Here is a 23,783-nt window from a genome sequence, read left to right as displayed (position 1 = left end):
TAGGGAACCTATGGCCCCATTGGACCCCCATCATCCCCAGTCATCATGGACCAATGGTCAAGGAAGGTGGAAGTTAAGTAGGAACAGCAGGAGAAAAATATCTAATGAGAAACAAGAACAACTTTAAAAAGTGAGAAGCAAAAAATGATTCCTCACCCCTTAGTAAGACAAGGTTTCAATGAAAACGAAGAATCTAACTGAACAAGCAATGTTGTTAGGTTCACTACATTTTAAATGATTCTCCCAAGCTCGGTTGGTCAGTGTGGTGCTGATATTACCAAGGTTGCAGGTTCAAACCTTGTATGCGACAGTTGCATATTTCTTCATTGAAGGGGTTGGACTGGATGGTGCTCAGGGTCGCTTACAACTCTATTATTCTAAGTTACAGGTGAAACTCAGAAAGGCATTGCTCTGTCTCATGTCTCTCATCTGTCTCTTGGCAATGCCCCATAGATTCTCTATGGGGTTCAGGTCAGGTGAGTTTGCTGGCCAATCAAGCACAGTAATCCCATAGGCTATGAACCAGGTTTTGGTACTTTTGGCAGTGTGGGCAGGTGCCAAAGTCCTGCTGGAAAATGAAGTCAGCATCCCCATAAAGCTCGTCTGTGGAAGGAAGCATGAAGTGCTCCAAAATCTCCTGGTAGACGGCCGTGTTGACCCTGGACTCAATGAAGCACAGTGGACCAACATCAGCTGATGACATGGCTCCCCAAATCAACACAGACTGTGGAAACTTCACACTGGGCTTCAAGCATCGGGCATTGTGTGCCTCCCCATTCTTCCTCCAGACTCTGGGTCCTTGGTTTCCAAATGAGATGCAAAAGCTGCTCTCATCAGAAAAGAGATTTGGGGAGCCATGTCATTAGCTGGTGTTGGTCCACTGTGGTTCATCAGCTGCACGCCATGATCATCACAGTTATAACAAATAAAGGCTTGGCATATCTCGCTTTGCAAGTCATGAGTCTATCTCATATATTAGTTTCACCTTTTAAGTTGAATTACTGAAATAAATGAACTTTTCAACGATATTCTACTTTTCCAAGTGTCACCTGTATTTGCTGTATTTTAAGCTTTGCTGCCCAAATCAAGCATCTTCTGACATTCCCTCAGTGTTCAAGAGAAGCCTAGTTGGCAACCAAACTGCTTGTGCTGGACAAAGACGGCAACTGCCAACAGAATCTTGGCCTTGGGCTTCCTTTGGGCTCTAAAATCATGAGGAATAGAGGCTGGCATTAAATACTGAGAGCTTTTGACTGGCAGGTATTGCATTCATCTTCCAGCATGTCTCCTGTCTCCTTGCTCGGATGCCTTGCTGCGCTCGTTTCTTGTTTTAGAACCTGAAGACAATCTCCTTCCCATGTGATGGGCCCACGTGTTTCTTGGATCTCGGCCAATGCATTGACCTGTTATAAGAAGCCTCCACAACCATCACTGACACTTCCTCTTTATCCATCTCATTGCTGCCCTCTGACCTTTCTCCCTTCACACATTTTCTTCAAAATGCCTCTGTTTATGCCTCTGTAAACTCACAGAAGTGCACAGCAATGGCTCCATAGCAGCTCTCAACCTTCGCTTTTTAGAGTATGCAGCACTTGAAAAAACAAAGACCCAGAATTGTGGTCCAGTAAGAAGCAGAAGAAGAAGGGACGCGGGTGGCGCTGTGGGTTAAACCCCAGAGCCTAGGACTTGCCGATCAGAAGGTCGGCGGTTCGAATTCCTGTGACAGGGTGAGCTTTCCTGCAGCTCTTGTTGCTCATTCCCTGCTCCTGCCAACCTAGCAGCTCGAAAGCACCTCAAAGTGCAAGTAGATAAATAGGTACCGCTGCAGCGGGAAGGTAAACAGCGTTTCCGTGCGCTGCTCTGGTTCGCCAGAAGCAGCTTAGTCATGCTGACCACATGACCCGGAAGCTGTACACCGGCTCCCTCGGCCAATAAAGTGAGATGAGCACCGCAACCCCAGAGTCGGTCATGACTGGACCTAATGGTCAGGGGTCCCTTTACCTTTAAGAAGCAGATGGAATAAGAAAAGATCCCTTACTTTCCTGTATAAATGGCATTGGATTCAGCTGCAGACCCCCTTGGAGGAAACAGATTATCTGGACCTATGTTAGCAGAGATTTAGGACTAAGTTTGGTGAGGAATCAGCCTTGGTCACCCTGACAGGTGACCTCCTTCAAGGGAGAAGTGGGAGAGGGCCACACGAAGGCTAGCTTGGAGATCTCTCAGCGGCTTTTGATGCCATGGACCACAGCATCTTCCTGGGCCCTCTCTGTGGGTTGGGAGTTGGAGGCCCCATGTTGCAGTAGTTCAGCTCCTACCTGCATGACCAGCACCAGATAACAGCCTTGAGAGACATGTCTACCTCTTGTCTACATCTTGGCAGTTTCCCTGTGACATGCCACCAAGTTTGATTCTGTCCCCACTGCTATTCAAAATCTGTATGAAGCAGCCATTGGGCGTTGGGGGCACAGTGTTATCTGTATCAGTTTGCACCCCCCCCCAAAAAAAAACCCTGCACAATAATCCACCAGCATTTTAGTGTGTGTTACTCCTAGCATACCAATTTTTATTCAGTTTTGCCTAATATACACATTTTTACAAGTACAGTGGTACCTCCGGTTGCGGACAGGATCCATTCCAGAGGTTTGGCCAGATCACGGTGTTTTCGCAACTGGAGAGACAGCTTCTGCGTGCACACATGCGGCAGTAGAGCACTTCTGCACATGTGTGCGCACCAAAAACCCGGAAATATACTTCCGGGTTTGGCGCTTACGTATCCCGAAGTTTACGTAACCGGAGGGATACATAAGTGGAGGTACCACTGTAATTTTACCTAATGTTTTTGAGGGTGTTAATTTAACCAATCTATGCATTTTTGTACACATTTTGTACACTGCAAAATTCAGGGCAGTGTGAATTTTGAAGGATAGCTCCTTCTTTATGTGTTGCTTTAGAAAGTGCAAATTGCATTAAAATGTGAATTAGACTGAATTTCTTCCCCACTGCTAATGATGTATTTCCAAACACATTTGTCTCTGTGTAATTTATAGGTTTAGATCTATACATAATTTTTTAGGTGTGCATTTTTTTTTAATGCAATATGTGAAACAGCTCCCAGGTTTGATTTCTGCTGTGATTATTGTGAATTGCACAAAATAGACTTTTGAGATTCAGCTTGTTATTCCATTGTATTTCTTAGAAGAGAGTATTACTTTTTTAAATGCACCCCATGCAGTTTGAACCATTCTAGTATTGCTGTAATATAAGGGCTGTGTAATACTTTAATTTGTACAAGAGATATATTATGTAAATGAGATCCTCATGACCTCTGGAATAGACTTCTTTGTTCCCTCATATTATAAAGTGAGTCATTAAAATGTCACTTAAATTTTACAGCATGCACTTCCTGTCTTGTTTAATTATAAGAAATTTGGTTGAGTGTTCTGCGTGGGGTACAATGCAACCTTGTACAACAGGCAATTCTAGATTCAACTCTAAAAGGTCTGGAGAACATCAGGCTCATTGCCTAACCATTTAATCCGCTTGATTTGATAAGGTTTTTGCACCAATTAAAGGAGTTTAGGAAATCATTGAAGCTTTAAGGCCATTATCTATAAAGCTGAACCATACATAAAGTTTTCCTAGAATTTCCTAGAATTGTAGCATTGGAACAGATCACTAGGGTCAACTGGTCCAGTGCAGGAATCTTTTGCCCAACGTGGGGCTTGAACCCACAACTCTGAGATGAGGAGTCCCGTACTCTACTGACTCTCAAAGGAAGGAAGGAAATTTCCATGTGCCTGAAGGCACTGAAAACAAATCTGTCATTTGAGATGTTAGTGACTTAGAAGAACGGGGATGGAATCATGGGGAAGAGGCATAGGGGTTGCCCCCCAAGGTTGAAAATGCTGTTCCAGTTTATTGTTCTAGCATCTCAGATTTAATCAATGGAAGACAGCGCTATTCACAAGCTGATTTCTGGATTTCTCAGTGCACTTTAAGGTCCCCCCCCCCAAAATCACTCCCTACAGAACACTGAATATAGGTTTCTTAATCTCTTCCAGTATAGTTGAGAAATGGGGCAGCGTATAAGCAAGTTTATTTAGCTTGAAGGTTCTTTATTCACTGGGAAGCTAAACGAAATGTACTTCTTTTTATTTAAAGTAAAACAATTAGAACGGTAGATCAAAGATTACATTTATATTAACATCCAAGTTGAATTTCAGATTCATAAAATGAATAAATGGTAGCCAAGGTGGGGTTTTTTTTAGAATTTGATCTTTCTTTCAGGATTTGCTTAATTACTACTACTACTAATAATAAAATTTATTATTTATACCCCACCCATCTGGCTGGGTTTCATTTGGTTTGCTTTGTCTTGGCAAGTTTCCAAATTTTGATTCTTTCCATTAATAAATTCTGGATCAACTTTTGTTCTTTTTGTTCCATTCCATCCAAAAGCTAAGGACAATATTCAGTGGATTAAAGTTAAAGTTTAGTCATGACTAATTACAAATGAAATCTATTTTTATTTTATTTTCAGAATTTTTCACTATATACGTAAACGGTAGCTTTGAATTAGGCACACCTTCAACAAATAATAATAATAATAATAATAATAATAATAATAATAATAATAATAATTGTTTATTATTTATATCCCGCCCATCTGGCTGGGTTTCCCCAGCCAGATGGGCAGCTTCCAACAAAATATTAAAACACAATATGCCATTTCTATCCCTGGTGGGTGAAGACCAGCTGAAGAAAGATATTTTTCACAACCAGAGCTGTGCTTTCCGAGCAGCCCTGTGCATACACAGCTGGAGCAAAAGATAATCCTGTACTTATACACAGTCTAATAATTTACTTACCGTATTTTTCGCCCTATAGGACGCACTTTTTCCCTTCCAAAAATGAAGGGGAAATCTGGGTGCGTCCTATGGGGCGAATGCAGGCTTTTGCTGAAGCTTGGAGAGCGAGAGGGGTCAGTGTGCACCGACCCCTCTTGTTCTCCAGGCTTCAGGAACACATCCGCAGCCTAGGCAGCCCTACGGGAGGTCCGGCAGGGATGTCTAGGCTGCGGATAGCAGCCTGCCACCCGGCACAAGGGGCGCCCTGAAGCAGAGCGCCCCCCGCGCCAGGCAGACATCCGCAGCGTGGGGAGCCTTGCAGGAGTTCCCGGCAAGGCTCCCCACGCTGAGGATAGCAGCCTGCCGCCCCGCACGAGGGGCGCGCCCTGATGCAGAGCGCCCCTCACGCGGGGCAGACATCGGCCAGCCCCACAAGCTTGGGGGACAGCAAGGAGGCGCAGCGCCGCCATCCCACTGTTCCTCGACCTGGTTCTGTTTCCCCGACCTGCTTTTAGGGGGGAAATAAAGGGAAACATTTTTTCCTTTATTTCCCCCCAAAAAAACTAGGTGCATCCTATGGGACGGAGCGTCCTATGGGGTGAAAAATACGGTATCCTGTTCGTGTAGCAATTTAAATCAGCTGTGCCAGTGATGACCTTTGCATGCTAGTTTCTGCTGCTTCCCCCCCATTTTACAAACTGGAGCCGAGTTTGAGCCTCCCTTGTGGTGCTCACAAAGCCGCACCAGTGAAATCTCGCCAGAAACCAGTGGTGCTGCTGCTGCTGCTGCTGGCGCTGCTTCTCTGCCGGGTGGGGCGGGTGGGGGCAGCAGTGGAGCGAGCTGATCAGGCGTCTGGGGCAGGGCCAGCCGGGGCAGGATGCTCTGTGGGGTCTCCGAGGAGTCTGCCTGCCTCCTCCCACTCAGCCACCCTACAGCTGAGGGGGAGGAGGCGGGCGGAAAGTATGGGGCAGCATGGAGCCTGTGGGTGCCCAAGCCACTGTGTCACTCCCAGGAGAGATGCATGGCTCAGGCAGACTTCAGGTCCTGCGGTGAGTGCTGCCCAGCATTTTGTCACCCCTCTCAGAGATGGCACTCGGGGTGGCCTGGCCTCACCGCACCCCCCCTTCCTCTGCCCCTGGTGGGGGTCCCATGACTTCATGACCTCTTTGGCTTCTGCAGCCTAAGGTGGCTGCTTCACTTAGTCTCCATGGGTAGCCCAGCCCCGTTTCCCACCTCTCTGCACTTGGGCTGATAAACACTGTACATTTAAAAATAAAATTAAAAAAAATTATTAGTACTTTCCACACAACAACAACACGAAAGATATCTAAAAATAGCAATACACAACACACAAAAATCAACATTCGAAAACTAAAGAAAGCAACAACAACAACACTGTACAGTGGTGCCTCGCAAGACGAAAAGAATCCGTTCTGTGATTCTCTTCGTCTAGCGTTTTTTTCATCTTGCGAAGCAAGCCCATTGACGGATTAGCAGATTAGCGCTATTAGCGGTATTAGCGGCTTTTAGCGGCTTATCGGATCAGCTGATAAGCGGCTTAGCAAAAGGGGGGGAAGGAAAAAAAACCCGCAGGAACTCGCAAGACATTTTCGTCTTGCGAAGCAAGCCCATAGGAGATTCGTTTTGCGAAGCACCTCCAAAACGGAAAACTCTTTCGTCTAGCGAGTTTTCCGTCTTACGAGGCATTCATCTTGTGGGGCACCACTGTACATTTAAAGCCCAGTTCAAGCATCCTGCAAACTGTCGTTTCTTTTTTTAAAATATTTTTTATTTCTTTTCTTTTCTCAGGACAAATATCCATATCATTACTTAACATTCTTTTTCCTTTTTTAAAAATATAATTTTTATTAGTTTTTTTTAACATATCATTTTCAACAGTAATTAAACATACTTTTACATCTTATTCAATTTTTTGACTTCCATCAATCCTGTCTGAAAATTTTCCAATCTAATCTCTCAGTATGCATTTCTTATCTTCCCTATTACATTTCAAACTCATAACCAATATCTCTATCTTTTTCTACTTTGTAACACTTCGTATATTTCTCCTTACAAAACTTCTTGTAGTCCTACTAGCGTAATTTGTTGATTGCAGTTGCTCTTCAAATAATTAATACACTTCTTCCAATCTTCTGTAAATCTCTGGTCCCACAGGTTTCAAATCCTTCCTGTCATTTTGTCCAGTTCTGCATTAATTTCGTCTGCCATTCTTCTTTCGTCGGAATTTCTTCTTGTTTCCATTTCTGGGCTAACAATACTCTTGCTGCATTAACATTCATTTTCCAATTTCCCCCCCTCCCTGTTGACTTCCCCCAACTTCCATTTCTGATTTATTACATCAAATGTTACATTCTGTTCTTTGTACACAATACTTTGTTATCACCTGTTATATTTCTTGTTCTTGCAAACTGTCATTTCTTAAGGGTGCTGGGAATTGCAGAGCTGAGGTGTCAACTACATTTCCCAGGATTCTTTGCAGAAGAAGTCACATGCTTTCAACGTGTGGTGTGTTCAAAGCCCTGGCGTAAGGGAGGAAGCCCTTGCCTGGATGCAGCTTGCCTGGAGGTAATTTGTCTGGCATGGTCTCCTTTTATCTTTCGGGTTTAAATAAAAATGTCTCATCCGTGGCTCGACAGCGTTGCCATAGAAACATCTTGGTGGAGTGATGGCTGGAGTAGACAGAGGCAAGACATGCCAGGGGAACAAAATGATGGGGAGACAGAGACAGCAGAACAGACCTCTCACTGGCTGGCGAAGAGAAAGGGCATTTAGTGGCCTTGCAGGACCAGGCAGTTTTCCAAGTGGTTTAGACCTCAGTTCGGGCATGGCTTGCTTTTTCAAGCAGTGGCGTAGCAAGGTCAGGTGGTACCCAGGGCGGAAAATTTCTTGTCATCCTCCCCCCATACACACTCATTGAAATCTAGCTGGACTCCCAAGAGACTGTGATCTACTCACAGTATAAAATGACTGGCTGTGATCTACCCATTGTCATTGCCAGTTGTTGTTCAGGGGAGGGGGTTGGCCAAAGTTGTTGAGCTTTTTGGGTGTTACAGGATGCTTGTGCTTCTCTCCTTCCATCCACCCTCTGCTTGTTTGCTCACCTGCCTCCTTCCCGTCCTCTCCCCGCCTGCCTTCTCCAGCAGCCCAGGTGCGTGGGGCTGTCAAAACGAAGAGGGGAAGGCTGCCAGCAAAGCGGCGCAGCTCCCCCTCTTCCCCCGATGGCTTGGGGTAGCAGGGAGTCACGGGCAGGTGCCGCGCCGCATGTCACGCCCCTCGGAAATGACACCCAGGAAATGTAATGAAAATGATGTATAAATGGTATATCACTCCGGTTAAGTTAGCAAAAATGTATAAATCTAGCAGTAAATGTTGGAAATGTAAAGAAAAAGAGGGAACATTCTATCATATGTGGTGGGAATGCAAAAAGGTGAAATGTTTCTGGGAGATGATATGCAATGAGTTGAAAAAAAATGTTGAAATATACGTTTATAAAGAAACCAGAAGCATTCCTACTGGGAATGGTGGGAAGCGATATAAACAGAAAAGAATGTAAACTTTTTTTATATGCAGTAACAGCAGCTAGAATATTATTAGCCCAGAAATGGAAGCAAGAAGAATTGCTGACGATCGAAGAATGGACTATGCAGTTGATGGACTATGCAGAATTAGATAAATTAACAGGAAGGATCCGAAACCGACGGGACCAGAAATTTACCGAAGACTGGAGTAAATTTATGAACTATATTAAAAGTATTTGTGATGATCAAACGACGTTTGTAGGTTTGCAAGAAGTTCTATGAGGAGTATTGTTAGAAATATTGTAAAATTAGAGAAGGGGAGATGATATGTTAAGAGAGGTAAAGACAATATAAAATGAAGTAAAGCATATAAAGTGATTAAGATGGAAGGTCAGTGGAGGTGCTGAGGGAAGTCCAAAAAGACTGTATTTGTAATAATTTGTGTGGTACGTTTTATAAATTGTATGTCAAAATTAATAAAAATGTATTTTTTTAAAAAAAGGAAATGACACCCAGGGGGGTCCGCACTCATTGCCCCCCACCTTGCTCTGCCCCTGTTTTCAAGCTGCCACTGGAAAATGTAATCTGAAGCCCCCTTGTTCCTAAGCCAGCATATGTTGGGTACTACTTGACTTTCCCAGGTGGGGTCCCAAAGGCCACCCAGATAGGCCCGAGGTGCCCTGTCTCTGACACAGGTAACTGCTGCCTGCACCTGTGAAATTCTCCTTGCCACCTGTCAGGATGTAAAGAGCCCGGAAAGCCAACTCTGCTCCAGATCGAGCTCTGTCGGGCCATGGGAGTTGAGGCATCAGTGCTAGTGGCTGCCAAGAGGATTTAAACACACATTAGATGCCAATACCTGGAGGAATGTGTGGCTAAACAGGGGTAGTCCACAGCTGGCCGGCCGAGGCAGCTGCTTCAGGTGGCAAAAGCTCTCAAGGCGGCAGACCTGCAGCCTCCAGCACAGATTTGGGCCAAATTCACACCCCAAATCGCACAAGATCTTGCCCAAATGGGGTGACGTGTTGCCTGAAATTGGCACTGGTGCCAGGGCCAATGCCAGCAGGTATGGCAGCAGTGGCAGCAGAAGGTGGCGCTTCCTGTTTCGCCTCAGTGAAACAGAACGTGCTGCCCCTGGAGCAGCACGAAAAACTTGGAAAGATATATTTAGTGAATAGACCTGGCCTGACGAACACAAGCAGCGTTGAAAAGGATGGTTAACATAAGTTAAAAATAGCTTGCAGAACTTTTGGGCGCGATATATGTTCCAAAACCTCTGCAAGGATTATTGTTATTAGCTAATGTTGATGTTTCAGCACAGCCCGTCTGAACCCTTCCTCACCCCTGTTAGCTATAACTTGTCATGGAGCAAATATTGACAAGTGAGAGCATTTTTACTTATCCTTAAAGCATTGCAGTCAACCATCAATCCGTTTAAAGGTCGCACTCTGGTGCTGCCGGAGACATAAATAAATATTTGTACAGCTCTGGTATTAAACCTATTACACAGCAAGGTGCTCTTACTATAGTCTGTGCATATCGTGCCAATAACGAATGCCAAGTACTGGTCAAAATCACTGCAGTTTTCCATAATAAGTTGCGGGGGGGGGGGGGAACGATGGCTGAAAAGCGAGAGGGATTTGGTCTCTGAGAATGCACCATCACAAATGTCCATTCTACACGCGCAAACAATTATTCAAATGGGAAATGGACAGTTTAAGGAGGGGGCTGGTTCTAAGAAAGAAAATATCTGAATACAGTGGTACCTCAGGTTACATACGCTTCAGGTTACATACGCTTCAGGTTACATACGCTTCAGGTTACATACGCTTCAGGTTACAGACTCCGCTAACCCAGAAATAGTGCTTCATGTTAAGAAATTTGCTTCAGAATGAGAACAGAAATCGTGCTCCGGCGGCACAGCAGCAGCAGAAGGCCCCATTAGCTAAAGTGGTGCTTCAGGTTAAGAACAGTTTCAGGTTAAGAATGGACCTCCGGAACGAATTAAGTACTTAACCCGAGGTACCACTGTACACACGAGCAGAAGCAGAGGCAGACCTGAGCCATAGAACCCAAGGACCCTTCGCTCCCGCAATAAAATATTTGAGGAGACCAAGGCACCACCCCCCCGTTGATGGGCACTGCCATTCCAATGGGGTGTCTGTGAGCAACCTCTTGTGATCAATCGCTCTATTTGATCGGAATGCTTTCCCCTGATCTGCCACCTATGGTTCTGGGAGTTGTAGGGAGGGGCTGCTTATAGTTGGAATGGTTTGTTATTAATTTATTATTATTATTATTATTATTATTATTATTATTATTATTATTATTATGTAAAGGGACCCCTGACCATTAGGTCCAGTCATGACTGACTCTGGGGTTGCAGCGCTCATCTCGCTTTATTGGCCGAGGTAGCCGGCGTACAGCTTCCGGGTCATGTGGCCAGCATGACTAAGCTGCTTCTAGCGAACCAGAACAGCGCATGGAAACGCCGTTTACCTTCCCACCAGAGTGGTACCTATTTATCTACTTGCACTTTGATGTGCTTTCGAACTGCTAGGTTGGTAGGAGCAGGGACCAAGCAACAGGAGCTCACCCCGTCGCGGGGATTCAAACTGCTGACCTTCTGATCGGCAAGTCCTAAGCTCTGTGGTTTAACCCACAGCGCCACCTGCGTCCCTGTTATTATTATTATTATTTAAATATTAATTCAAAAGTTACAATGCGACTTTGTGATGTGGGAGTAAGGATTGGAGTGATCGTTCTGTGACATTAGGGCGTGTGGCTGCAATGATGAGCTATGGTTCATTGTGACAGGAACAAGCCTAACTCCCTCCTGCTGTCAGCTTTTGCTTTCAGATAACATTACATCTGAACCATTTAATGTCGTTGAGCTTGACCATACAGTGGTACCTCGGGTTACAGACGCTTCAGGTTACAGACGCTTCAGGTTACAGACTCCACTAACCCAGAAATAGTACCTCGGGTTAAGAACTTTGCTTCAGGGTGAGAACAGAAATTGTGCTCCGGCGGTGCAGCAGCAGCGGGAGCTAAAGTGGTGCTTCAAAGCCCTTTAAAGCCCTAAACGACCTCGGCCCAGTATACCTGAAGGAGCGTCTCCACCCCCATCGTTCTGCCCGGACACTGAGGTCCAGCGCCGAGGGCCTTCTGGTGGTTCCCTCATTGTGAGAAGCAAAGCTACAGGGAACCAGGCAGAGGCCTTCTCGGTAGTGGTGCCCACCCTGTGGAACGCCCTCCCATCAGATGTCAAAGAGATAAACAACTACTTGACATTCAGAAAACATCTTAAAGCAGCCCTGTTCAGGGAAGTTTTTAATGTGTGACATCTTAGTGTATTTTTGGTCTTTGTGGAAGCTGCCCAGAGTGGCTGGGGAAACCCATCCAGATGGGCGGGGTACAAATAAATTATTATTATTATTATTATTATTATTATTATTATTATTATTATTCAGGTTAAGAACAGTTTCAGGTTAAGAACGGACCTCCAGAACGAATTAAGTTCCTAACCCGAGGTACCACTGTATTTTGTGAAACAAGCCAGCTTCCTATACTGCTGCTTGAAGATGGCTTGATTTATAGTTACATGCTAACCTCAGTTTGCTAGGTTGGGTGACATGACAAGCTACAACTGACCAAAAATGGAAGCAAAAATGGAAGCTTCTGAACTCCACCTTTTGCCTGGGCCAGAGATTTCCACATACGCCACAGAAAGAAATTGATGTAGACCGATTTTTGAAAATAAATGGATTACAAAAAATCTCTCAAGAAAATAAATTAATGCTGAACTATAAAATAACTGAACAGGAGGTAGAAGGTGCCATTCAGAATATGCAATTAGGTAAATCTCCAGGACCGGATGGACTGACTTCTAGATACTACAGATCTTTAAGAGAATGGTTAGTACAACCTTTAAAGGAAGTCTGTAATGAAATAATGGATTGGAAAAGGGCACCAGAGTCGTGGAAGGCAGCGTACATCACACTTATACCGAAAACAGAGACTGAAAAGACGCAGCTTAAGAACTACCGCCCCATATCACTGCTCAATGTGGATTATAAAATCTTTGCAGACATTTTGGCTAAAAGACTAAAAAAAGTCTTAGTGGAAGAGATTCATAAAGATCAAGCAGGCTTTCTCCCAGGTAGACACTTGTCTGATAATATGAGAAACATAATCAATATTATAGAAAAATTACAAGTGAATATTAATACCAAGGCAGTTTTGATATTTGTGGACGCGGAGAAAGCTTTTGACAACATTTCTTGGAGTTTTATGAAGAAGAATCTACAGGGGATGGGGGTAGGTCAAGGCTTTGGAAATGGTATAAGTGCAATTTACTCAGAACAGAAGGCTAAATTAATTGTTAATAACATGGTGACCGAGGAATTTAAGATAGAAAAAGGGACACGACAAGGTTGCCCAATCTCCCCATTGCTTTTTATATCGGTCCTGGAGGTCCTGCTGAATATGATTAGAAGGGACCAATTGGTTAAACGTATACAAGTCGGAGCTAAACAGTACAAATTGAGAGCATTTGCAGATGACTTAGTATTGACATTACAGGAGCCAGAATCTAGTACCAAAAGAGTTTTGGAACTGATTCAAGAATTTGGTCAGGTTGCAGGATTTAAACTGAATAAGTTAAAAACAAAGGTCTTAGAGAAAAATTTAACAGCGATTGAGAGAGAGAGGTTTCAGAATGAGACAGGTTTAACAGTGGTTAAGAAAGTGAAATACCTGGGGATTAACATGACAGCTAAAAATGGGAATTTATTTAAAGACAATTATGAAAAATGCTGGACTGAAGTGAAAAAAGATTTAGAAATCTGGTCAAATTTGAAGCTTTCACTGCTAGGCCGTATTGCTGCGATAAAAATGAATGACTGGGAGATGATTTATAATGAAATGAAAAAGGTACTTAAATATATCTTTCTGAAGAAACCAGAGGCCTTTCTCCTGGGCATGGTTGGCTAATTGGTGCCAAAGAAGGATAGAACTTTCTTTATGTATGCTACAACAGCAGCAAGAATACTTATTGCAAAGTATTGGAAGACACAAGATCTACCCACTCTGGAAGAATGGCAGATGAAGGTGATGGACTATATGGAATTGGCGGAAATGACTGGCAGAATCCGAGACCAGGGAGAAGAGTCGGTGGAAGAAGATTGGAAGAAATTTAAAGATTATTTACAGAAATACTGTAAAATTAATGAATGTTAGAATGATGTCGGAATGAAGTTAAGTGGTTTTAGTAGCAATGTTACAAAGGAGTATGTAAAAATGGATTGTTAACAGGTGAGAATCTAAAGGTATAATATATTAAGATAAAGGATTAAGATAAAAACAAAGAGGGAAAGGATTTGCTCTATTAACTAACTGAACTGGAATACAAAAAAGGGAGGTGTGAGGAGGTCAGGGAAACAAGTAAATGAAAGACAAGACATGGAAAGATTGATTTGTTTTTAACTGTTTTTACTTTTCTGTATTTTGTATTTTCTTTTCTCTTTTTTTTCTTTTCTTTTTCTTTTTGTAATCTTTTCTGAAACTTTAATAAATATTTTTTTAAAAAGAGAGATTTCCACATACGAACCCCAAGGGAGGCTAAGCTTCTCACAACAAACTATGGTTTATCGTTATACCCGTCACACGCAGCCATAGTGTAGCACGGTGACTAAGGCTGCAGTTCTTTGCGCGCTTAACTAGGACTAAGCCCCACTGAATGTGGCAGGACTTCCTTCCATTTATGGTCCAGTGCAGAATGAACACCCACTGAGACAGGACCCCCCCCCCCCCCGTCTTGCTTCTGCCTTCAATTCTTTATGCACTTTCAGGAAATCTGTTGTGACTCAGCCCCACCAGCTTCAGCATGCAGATAATAATCCCAATCTGCTTTACGAGGTTGTGAAGTTTTATTTTTATTTATCAAAATGTACATATCGGTAGCCAGTAGTGATGTATGGAAGTGAGAGCTGGACCATAAAGAAGGCTGATCGCCGAAGAATTGATGCTTTTGAATTGTGGTGCTGGAGGAGACTCTTGAGTGTCCCATGGACTGCAAGAAGATCAAACCTATCCATTCTGAAGGAAATCAGCCCTGAGTGTTCACTGGAAGGACAGATCCTGAAGCTGAGGCTCCAATACTTTGGCCACCTCATGAGAAGAGAAGACTCCCTGGAAAAGACCCTGATGTTGGGAAACTTTGAGGGCACAAGGAGAAGGGGACAACAGAGAACAAGATGGTTGGACAGTGTTCTCGAAGCTACCAGCATGAGTTTGACCAAACTGGGGGAGGCAGTGGAAGACAGGAGTGCATGGTGTGCTGTGGTCCATGGGGTCACGAAGAATCGGACACGACTAAACGACTAAACAACAACAACATATCGCTAGATTGTAACCACCTAACGGTTTACAAATATAGGAAACAAAACATTGAAATTATTGATAACAACAATTGATAACAACAAAAGATTATTACAATCAACAGTAGCTAAAAAGAAATAACACACATGCAACTTCCACATGTCTGGAACAGCAAAGTGCAGCAAAGGCACCTGTTCCAAAGGGTAGTTGCTGCCAGACTAAAATACTAATTTCTTACAAGTAAGGAACAAGCATTATGTCAGGGCTGCCCTATGTCCAGAATTTCCCAGACGTAGGTGTCAAAAATGGCATTCCGGCAGAATTTCTGAAAAGCAGCAAAAATGTGTGGGAAAACCCAGGCATATGGCAGCCAGTATAGGAAGTGTTGATTTTTGGGGTGATTTCCCTAAGAAATAGGGGGAAAGTTCAATTGTTTGTGGAGATTTTGACAAAAAAGCTCAACAACTTTGCCAGAAAAAGCTCAAGCCTACATTTTGTGCACCTGAAACAGTGCCAGTTTTGCAAATTGATGCAGTTGAGTGTGCTCTTTTGGGGTAAGGCAATTCTGCAAAAGAAAACATACGCAAAAGTACTTGGAGCACTCTAAATCACAATACAGATACAGAATTCCCTGCCATAATCGTCCTTATTATCTCACTTTTTTTTTTTACCACTCCTCAAAGGCAGAGAGATTTTGAGATCCCCTCCCCCGATCCATTCATCTCACCACATTCATTCCGCCAAGTGCAAAAGACTATGTTGGGTCTCATCAACGTATTAAGTGTTTCATTGCACTGTGCACAATATAACTCCAGGGTGATTAATTAGCTGGAGTACTTCAGATCTCAGAAACACTGCAAACCATTAATGTAATTGAACTTTACAGTCAGCACAACAAATTAAGAGGGAGAAGCAATTTCCCCCCCTCTTTGCAGTTCATTAGTTAAGACAGAATCCCTCCTGATAACAAGATGGTTAGAGAGAGCCTCCTTATAAAATGGAGTGTGGCATTTTTTGCATAGTGAAGAGCCCACCATCCTATTAGGAAACACACAAAGGAAAACGCCCACCCACCCCTTTTGTAAATACCCTTAGGATCCTTTGTTTGTCTTCCCACAAACACATGGGCTATGCAGAACCCGCAAATGTTGGTCTGTAGAAGCAAAAAGAAGTTCTGCTTCATCCAGATGAGGACCTGGGCAGAAGAGTCAGCAGCAACGAAAACTAAGAGGGCTGGGGCTGGAGGAGTTATTTTGTGCATTGAAATAATAGCTCAGTAAATGTTTTCCACTCCTTCAAATCAGTTTCTGTCTTAGACGCGTACTTTTCTGAAATATACTCAGAGTCGAGAGTGGATTTCATGTTCTTTATTCAGCTCATAGTGGTGAGGAGGAATGGAAGTTCCCCCATAATGTCTGCTTTATATACATTATTTACACAATGGGCCCCACGTGGTTGGCTAATTCCCGGGATTCTCCTGCAGGCCAATCAGGTTGCAGATTCACTTCCACCTAGAGCTGGATTGGGTGGTTCCTGCGGACCAATCAGACTGCTGCATTCTGGACCCTATTGTTCTAGGACCAATCAGACTGCTGTATTCTGAATCCTATTGTTCTAGGGCCAATCAGACTGCTGCATTCTGAATCCTATTGTTCTAGGGCCAATCAGACTGCTGCATTCTGAATCCTATTCAACTCAGTACATAACATTTTCTCTCTTTCTTTAGTGGATCATGTGGGTCTCCATAAATCAGAAGCGCAGGGGACAGCGATTGAGCAAACAGACTAACCTGGCTGAACAAATCTGCTTACAGACAGCACTATTTTATTATTAATTAATTAAATTTCTATATCGCCATTTGTCTGAGGATCACAAGGCAGTTCACAGTATAAAAACACACAGCATAGTAACAAAAATAATAAAACTACCCCACTCCCCAGTTTAAAAGGCCACAGATGGTTATATTAGCCAAAGGCCTGGGAGAAACACCTGGCACCTTCAGATATGGAATGAAGGCGTCAGGCAAGCCTCCCTGGGGAGAACATCACACAAATGGGGAGCCACCACAGAAAAGGCCCCTTTCTGTGTTGCCACCCTCCAAACTTCTCACAGAGAAGGCACATAAAGAAGGGCCTCAGATGATGATCTCAGGGTCTGGGTAGGTTCATATGGAAAGAGGTGGTCCTTGAGCTATTGCGGTCCTGAGCCATTTAAGGCTTTACAGGTCAAAACCAGCACTTTGAATTGCACCTGCAAACGAATTGGTAGCCCGTGAAGTTGGGCTTGGGTTAGTGCAGTGTCATGTACTAAGCTTGGATCCTAGAACAATAGGGAGGTAGGATCCTAGAATGCAGCAACCATTCAGGCTCCAGGAGGGAAGCAGAATCAGCCAATAAGACGGAACTCGTTGTGTAAATAATGTATATAAAGCCTGAGGGTTGGGGGGGGGATTCATTCACTGTTTTAAGAGCTGCAATTAAGAGCATGAAATCACTACGCCGCTCTGAGTATATTTCATGCTGTATGCTCAAACCAGCTTGCCCAGGTGAGCAGCCTGGCTGCCGAATTCTGTACTAGCTGAAGTTTCTGAACCTTCAGAGGCAGCCAATGTATAATGCACTGCAGTAATCTAACCTAGAGTTACCAGAGCATAGACAACAGAAGTTAGTCTGTCCCTGTCCAGATCGGGGTGCAGCTGGGCAACCAGATGAAGCTGATAGAAGGCACTCCGGGCCACTGAGGCCACCTGAGTCTCAAGTCTCAAGTCAGCAATGGACCCCCAGACTATGTCCCCACTCCTTTGGAGGGATTGCAATCCCATCAAGAGCAGGCAAGCTTCCATCCTTCCGATCGAGGAAACGACCAACTGACAGGGCCTTAGTCTTTTCTGGACTGAGCATCAGTTTGTTGGCTCTCATCCAGTTCATTACCGAGGCAAGACATCAGTTCAGCACTTCCACCTTGTTATGTACTGAGTTGAATAGGATCCAAAATGCAGCAGTCTGATTGGTCCTAGAACAATAGGATCCAAAATGCAGCACTATGATTTGTCCTAGAACAATAGGATTCAGAATGCAGCAGTCTGATTGGTCCTAGAACAATGCAGCAGTATGATTGGTCTGCAGGAGCCACCCAATCCGGCTCTAGATGGAAGTGAATCCACAACCTGATTGGCCTACAGGAGAATTCCAGAATTAGCCAATCACATGCAGCCCATTGTGTAAATAATGTATATAAAGCAGATACTTTGAGGGGACATTCATTCCTCCTCACCACTATGAGCTGAATAAAGAGCATGAAATCCACTCTCGACTCTGATTATATTTCACACCTGCAGATCTGTCCATGGCAAGGGACTCCCCAAATCACAGGATATGTGCAGAGTTCCAGTTGAACTGAGCTAATTGGCAACAAGTCATCTGGTCATGTGTTAGCAAGTGTTTGTGTGGAGTTTCCCGTTTCCTGCATGCAGCAGAAAAACCAGCCTTCCTAGTCGTTTCCATATAATATTTCAGTTCTTCTTTTTCATTGACAGTTTGCCTTCAGTTCCTTCCTCTTGTATGCAACGTTGACAGCAGTTCCCTGGACGATGAGTTAACACAGAGAAGCTTCCCTCTTTTTGCCTTCCACTTCAAATCTACCTCACAATACTTGCCCATTCAGAACCCTGGAGGTTTGGAGGCCCATCTGCTGAAATGGAGACAGACTGTCTAATCCAAACAATCGCTTCTCGTGGCAGGAAGCCCTGTGCTGCTCCATGAATGCAAAAACTCTCCCTCTCATGCCACCATCTGCACAGCCATCAGCTAATCCCCAGTCGCCTTTCTCTCCTTTGAATTTGCTCTCTAGAAAGATTTGCTAAGGGCAGTCACCTGTGTTTATCTGTCTGGGCTTCACTCCCCTCTGGGCTTCTGGAGTTATGCGAGATTAGATCGCCTTTCTTTTTTCTCCCAGTGTACTTTATTCCAGCTTGAACGGAAACTGCAGCCAGAAATACAAGTCACTGTGGAGCAATAGAGGAAGACGCCTGCTTGTGGGCTTTGGAGATGTGTCTGCTTGGCCACTGTGGGGGCAAAGAGGGTGGAGAGGCATCTGTTAAGTTGTGGGTGAACATATCAGATGACACAGCGATTCTCCAAACAGCGCTTGTTTATTCACAGGTCAGAACAGAACTGAACTGAAGGGTTCAGCCAGCCTGCTTATATAGAGCTCCAGTACAACGTAGCTGTAACAACTTTCTGTAACTATCCAATCACTGAACGTCACTTTCGATCCCTTATTTGCATATGTGGACCTGAACTATCTCCAGTATCCCCCTGCTGGCCCAGGGTGAGAACTTCAATACATAACAACGTCCATGCCTTAGATGTGAGCAACAGATGCCCAGCCTTGTTAAAGACATCTGCTTTCTAAACACCCAGAAAGCAACACACCATCGCTTTAAAACACATTACACAATTCTGGTGACTTTTAAGGAAGTTCACATCACCATGAACTTCCTCAGCCTTTCTGCTTATTCAGCAGTTATAGATTTTTAAGGGGGGGAAACTTCTGAGAAATGAAAGATGAAACAAAGATCAATGCTTGTGATCCTAAGCATTTCAGCACCTGTAAAACAAGTGGGCATTATTCTGTCTGGTATACAGGGACGCAGGTGGCGCTGTGGGTTAAACCACAGAGCCTAGGACTTGCCGATCAGAAGGTCGGCGGTTCAAATCCCCGCGACGGGGTGAGCTCCCATTGCTCGGTCCCTGCTCCTGCCAACCTAGCAGTTCGAAAGCACGTTAAAGTGCAAGTATATAAATAGGTACCACTCCGGTGGGAAGTAAACCGTGCGCCCCTCTGGTTCACCAGAAGCGGCTTAGTCATGCTGGCCACATGACCCAGAAGCTGTACGCCGGCTCCCTCGGCCAATAAAGCGAGATGAGTGCTGCAACCCCATAGTCGGCCATACAGGTTATACAGGTTGAAGGGTATAATTGTTACTTAATTGTTACTGCACAGATGGGAGTGCTATAGAATGATCCTATACATTACTCAGAAGTAAGTCCCATTGAGTTCAGGTAAGTCCCAGATAAGTGGCTTCAGTGTGAGCCAGTGTGGTGTAGTGGTTAAGAGCGGTAGTCTCCTAATCTGGGGAACCGGGTTCGCGTCTCCGCTCCTCCACATGCAGCTGCTGGGTGACCTTGGGCCAGTCACACTTCTCTGAAGTCTCTCAGCCCCACTCACCTCACAGTTTGTTGTGGGGGAGGAAGGGAAAGGAGAATGTTAGCCGCTTTGAGACTCCTTTAAGGGGGTGAAAGGCGGGATATCAAATCCAAACTCTTCTTCTCCTTCAGTACTGCTGTTTTTGTGTGGTTTTCCTGAAATATAAGTACTAGCTAAACGCCTGGTAGAAGAGATCTTGCCTCCTCACCCATTTAAAGTTGAGGTATTCCTCAATGAAATGACAAACTTACCTGCATGTACAAATACCATGAACTGATCACTTCACAAACCTTCCCACGTGTTGTGATTATGAATGGAAGAGAAATTCAATTCAGTTCACATTTAAAAGTGAACTGACTTAATTCCCGCTTTCTGAAACGTTATGCAAACCAAGCCACAGCCATCCTTCAATTTTGCCCTCATCTGAATTTTGCAAGGTTGTTCCGCAGTGAAGTAACATCCACTAAAATGCTACTAGGGTAGAACGTGTATTCAAAGGCATACAGGTATATTAGTGAAAATAACATACAGAAATGCATTATATTAGGGGTAACTCCTTTGCAAAATGTGAATATTAGGAGAAACTCACATTGAAAAGGTGTAGAATTTTCATGTGATGATGTGGAAAACTGAACTTAAGATTGGAGAAATGGGAAATGGAGAAAAGCCAAACTTGACATATTCCCCCACCCCTAGCTATGATACAGGGAGCTATCCCTTTCCTTATCTCCTGAAGTAAAGAAATTTATTTCTGGCAAGGCAAGGTACCCCGCCTCAAACAATTAGGGTTGCCTAATGTGAAAGAGGTCTCCTCAAGTCCATTGCCAGCCATAACGTCTAAAAGTCAGTTAGCTGTTTATTTCCTTGACATCTGATGGGAAGGCATGGACCTCTAGATTACTTTTCCGTAAAGACATGCTAGAAGTCTCCAAAGAAATGACAATCTCCCGGGCAGCTCTCAGAAGCACTTCCAAATATCGAAATCCCATAGAATCTTACCACATTGCTTTCTGCATGGATAGGGCCCCTGTGACTTTCGGAGCAGTATGATTTGGATAAAACCCACAGGGGAAGCTTTCTTAGCCCTGCAGTCCTGGGCAAAGAGGGATCTGTCCACGTCTGTCATGCCACTGGTAACAGGCATAAAACTTCTGACCTTTTTTTAAAAAAAGGCAATGAGCCTCATCTGCTAGTACTTCAGCTGCAGGCTACCTAGAATTCAGGGGGTCCACATAACACCCCCACATAACATCATCATCATCATCATTTTTATTTATACCCCGCCCTCCCCAGCCAAGGCCGGGCTCAGGGTGGCTAACAAGCAATAATAAAAACAAATTGAATGAATACAACTTAAAAACAAAATTAAAATACAACATTAAAATATTGAAACATTAAAATATTAAAATGGAGCCTCATCACAGGAGAAGAAAGAAAAAGAAAGAGGGGGAGGGAATCAAATTGGCTCCAAGCCAAAGGCCAGGCAGAACAAATCTGTCTTACAGGCCCTGCGGAAAGAAATCAGATCCTGCAGGACCCTGGTCTCATGAGACAGAGCGTTCCACCAGGCCGGAGCCAGTGTTGAAAAGGCCCTGGCTCTGGTTGAGGCTAATCTAACTTCCTTAGGGCCCAAGACCTCTAGGGCATTGCTATTTATGGACCTTAAGGTCCTCCGTGGGGCATACCGGGAGAGGCGGTCCCGTAGGTACGAGGGTCATAGGCAATGAAGGGCTTTAAAGGTCAAAACAACATGACATGACATGACATGACATGACATGACATGACATAACAACATAACAACACCTGTCCTCTGGGAAGTGCAATTAGTTCTGGTGGCAGATTCCCAACAAATGGGCAATGCAACCAGCTCCTTTGCTGAAGAAAAATGCGAAGGAGACTTCTTTTTCATAAAAAAGAGATGTTTTTACAAAAACTTTCTCTTCCCCTCCTTTCCATTAGGTGCATTCGCTGATCCAGCCCATAATTAAGGAAATGATAAGATTAAAGTTTTCCCAGCTTACTTGCTAAACGCTGTCTGTCAGGCAAGCTGTGAGTATTTAGCAGCGTATGAGCGAAGAAGGTTTCTTCTTTAAATGTCAGGAAGCAGCTGCACCCACAGGCTGTAATCCTAAAGCCACTTACTTGGGAGTAAGCCCCATTGAATTCAGTAGGGCTTACTTCTGAGTAGACATGGTTAGCATTGTGCCCTTTGCTTTTAATGCCACAGCATGGAAACTAGCACTTCGTTGCATTAAAAGGACAAGGTTGGTGCTTTTCCCCAGCAAAGAAGAATTTTAAGTGGTTTTCCCCCGCCCCTTGCATGCTGTTTGATAATATTAATAAACAAGCTAGCTTGGTATGCTAAGCCCAGACACTTTCCCATGACCTTGTGGAAGCATTTAAGCTGCAGCCCTGGAGCTGCCAATAACCACTGGCAGGTCCTGCTTACTGGACATTCAGACACGTCTTCTCTGAGTAGTGTTGTAAACAAAAATTGCCCTTTTCCCTTATGGGGTATCTAAGAGCCCATATAGAGTCCTTACATAGATTCCCTATTGGTAGGAGAGAATAACAGAGGCCAACCAGAAAATACTGAGAAGCAAAGCAGCTAGTAAGCTTGATCTTTATTGATCTGTTGCAACAGGGTGCTCCCCTCACCCGCAGGAGAGAGGAGGAACCCAGAAAAATGGCACGCAAGGCCTTATAAAGACTATTGAAATTGCCACCCTGTCGATCAAGACCAACCCCAGAAACATCATACATACATCACAGAAGGGGTGTAACCTAAGACCACCCCTCAGATACATCATACCTACATCACAGAAAAGGCGGTCTAAAACAGAAATTGTCATTGTTTATCTCCTGTCTGGCCGGTTACTTGATTGGATTGCCTGGGGAGTCTGGCCAGTCTTTTGTAAAGATAAATGGTTCCAGGTCGGTCTTCCTGTGCTGATCTATGTACGTGTTTGGTTGGTACACCTATGAACATTACCATATATCTAAGACCTCAAAATTCCTATCACAGTAGACCCACTGAAACTCATGGATCTCAAGTCCCCACATTCCTTACTTTCCATGCATCTTCTTTGAGTAGGAATAACTTTGGATACAGCCCGGATCCAATGCAGGCTATTTCAAAATAATGTAGAGGACCAGAAAGAACCCCTCCAAAAGCGCTATGTGAATCCACAACACATACGTTTGCCTCTCTGCAAATTGATGCTTTGTGATGCTGTCCTTATTGCTGTTCATTATGTAAGATTTGCTTCTCACTCCTGTGCTTTATAATTTATCTGTAAGCTGCCACGAGTTCATCACAGCAAGGCTGGCTATCAGTGCCCAAGTCAACGCCTGCAGAAATGGAAGTATGAATGGAATTTCAGCAAAAAAAGAACCAGTTGTCCTTTAGCGTCTCCCCACCCCAACCCTCTTTCTTTGGCAGTGCCATGAGCGCAGAGGCATGGCGAATCTGACAGGGAACTTCTCAGAACAATGCTGTGGTCTAGCCTGAAAATCAGATAAGCAGCACAGGGTGTTCAAGCAAAGTCTGAACAATAATGCCAAAAACCTGTCTAAAGTACAGGCTGACAAACTCCCATGAACACCATGGTCGGAGTTTCGGCTGTTAAAGGGATTTGCAAACAGAGCGTAGTTTTCCTGCTGATAATAATGCTGAGAACAGGTTTTATACAGTGCTGGATTTACGTATAAGCTAAACAAGCTCTAGCTTAGGGCCCCACTCTCTTGGGGGGGGGCAAAAAAATTAAAGGGGAAAAAATTGGGTGTATATTTCCAAAAGAAAGGA

The 23,783-nt window shown here is 44.1% G+C and overlaps 1 long non-coding RNA gene across 2 annotated transcripts in view; it reads right to left on the bottom strand.

Moving 5' to 3' along the window:
• Positions 1–21,187, bottom strand: part of LOC309522132 — a 128,716-nt gene extending 107,529 nt beyond the window's left edge. For both annotated transcript variants that reach the window (XR_014214890.1, XR_014214891.1), the window contains exons 1-2: positions 20,978–21,187; positions 2,039–2,318 (exon numbers count right to left, since the gene is read on the bottom strand). This is a non-coding gene — a long non-coding RNA (uncharacterized lncRNA). The remainder of the gene's footprint in view (positions 1–2,038; positions 2,319–20,977) is intronic.
• Positions 21,188–23,783: the final 2,596 nt, after the last annotated feature.

This window comes from Podarcis vaucheri, assembly GCF_965113315.1.
Source record: "Podarcis vaucheri genome assembly, chromosome: 17".
In the NCBI taxonomy this organism is placed as follows: Eukaryota; Metazoa; Chordata; class Lepidosauria; order Squamata; family Lacertidae; genus Podarcis; species Podarcis vaucheri.
This window is presented reverse-complemented; position numbering and strand designations above follow the sequence as displayed.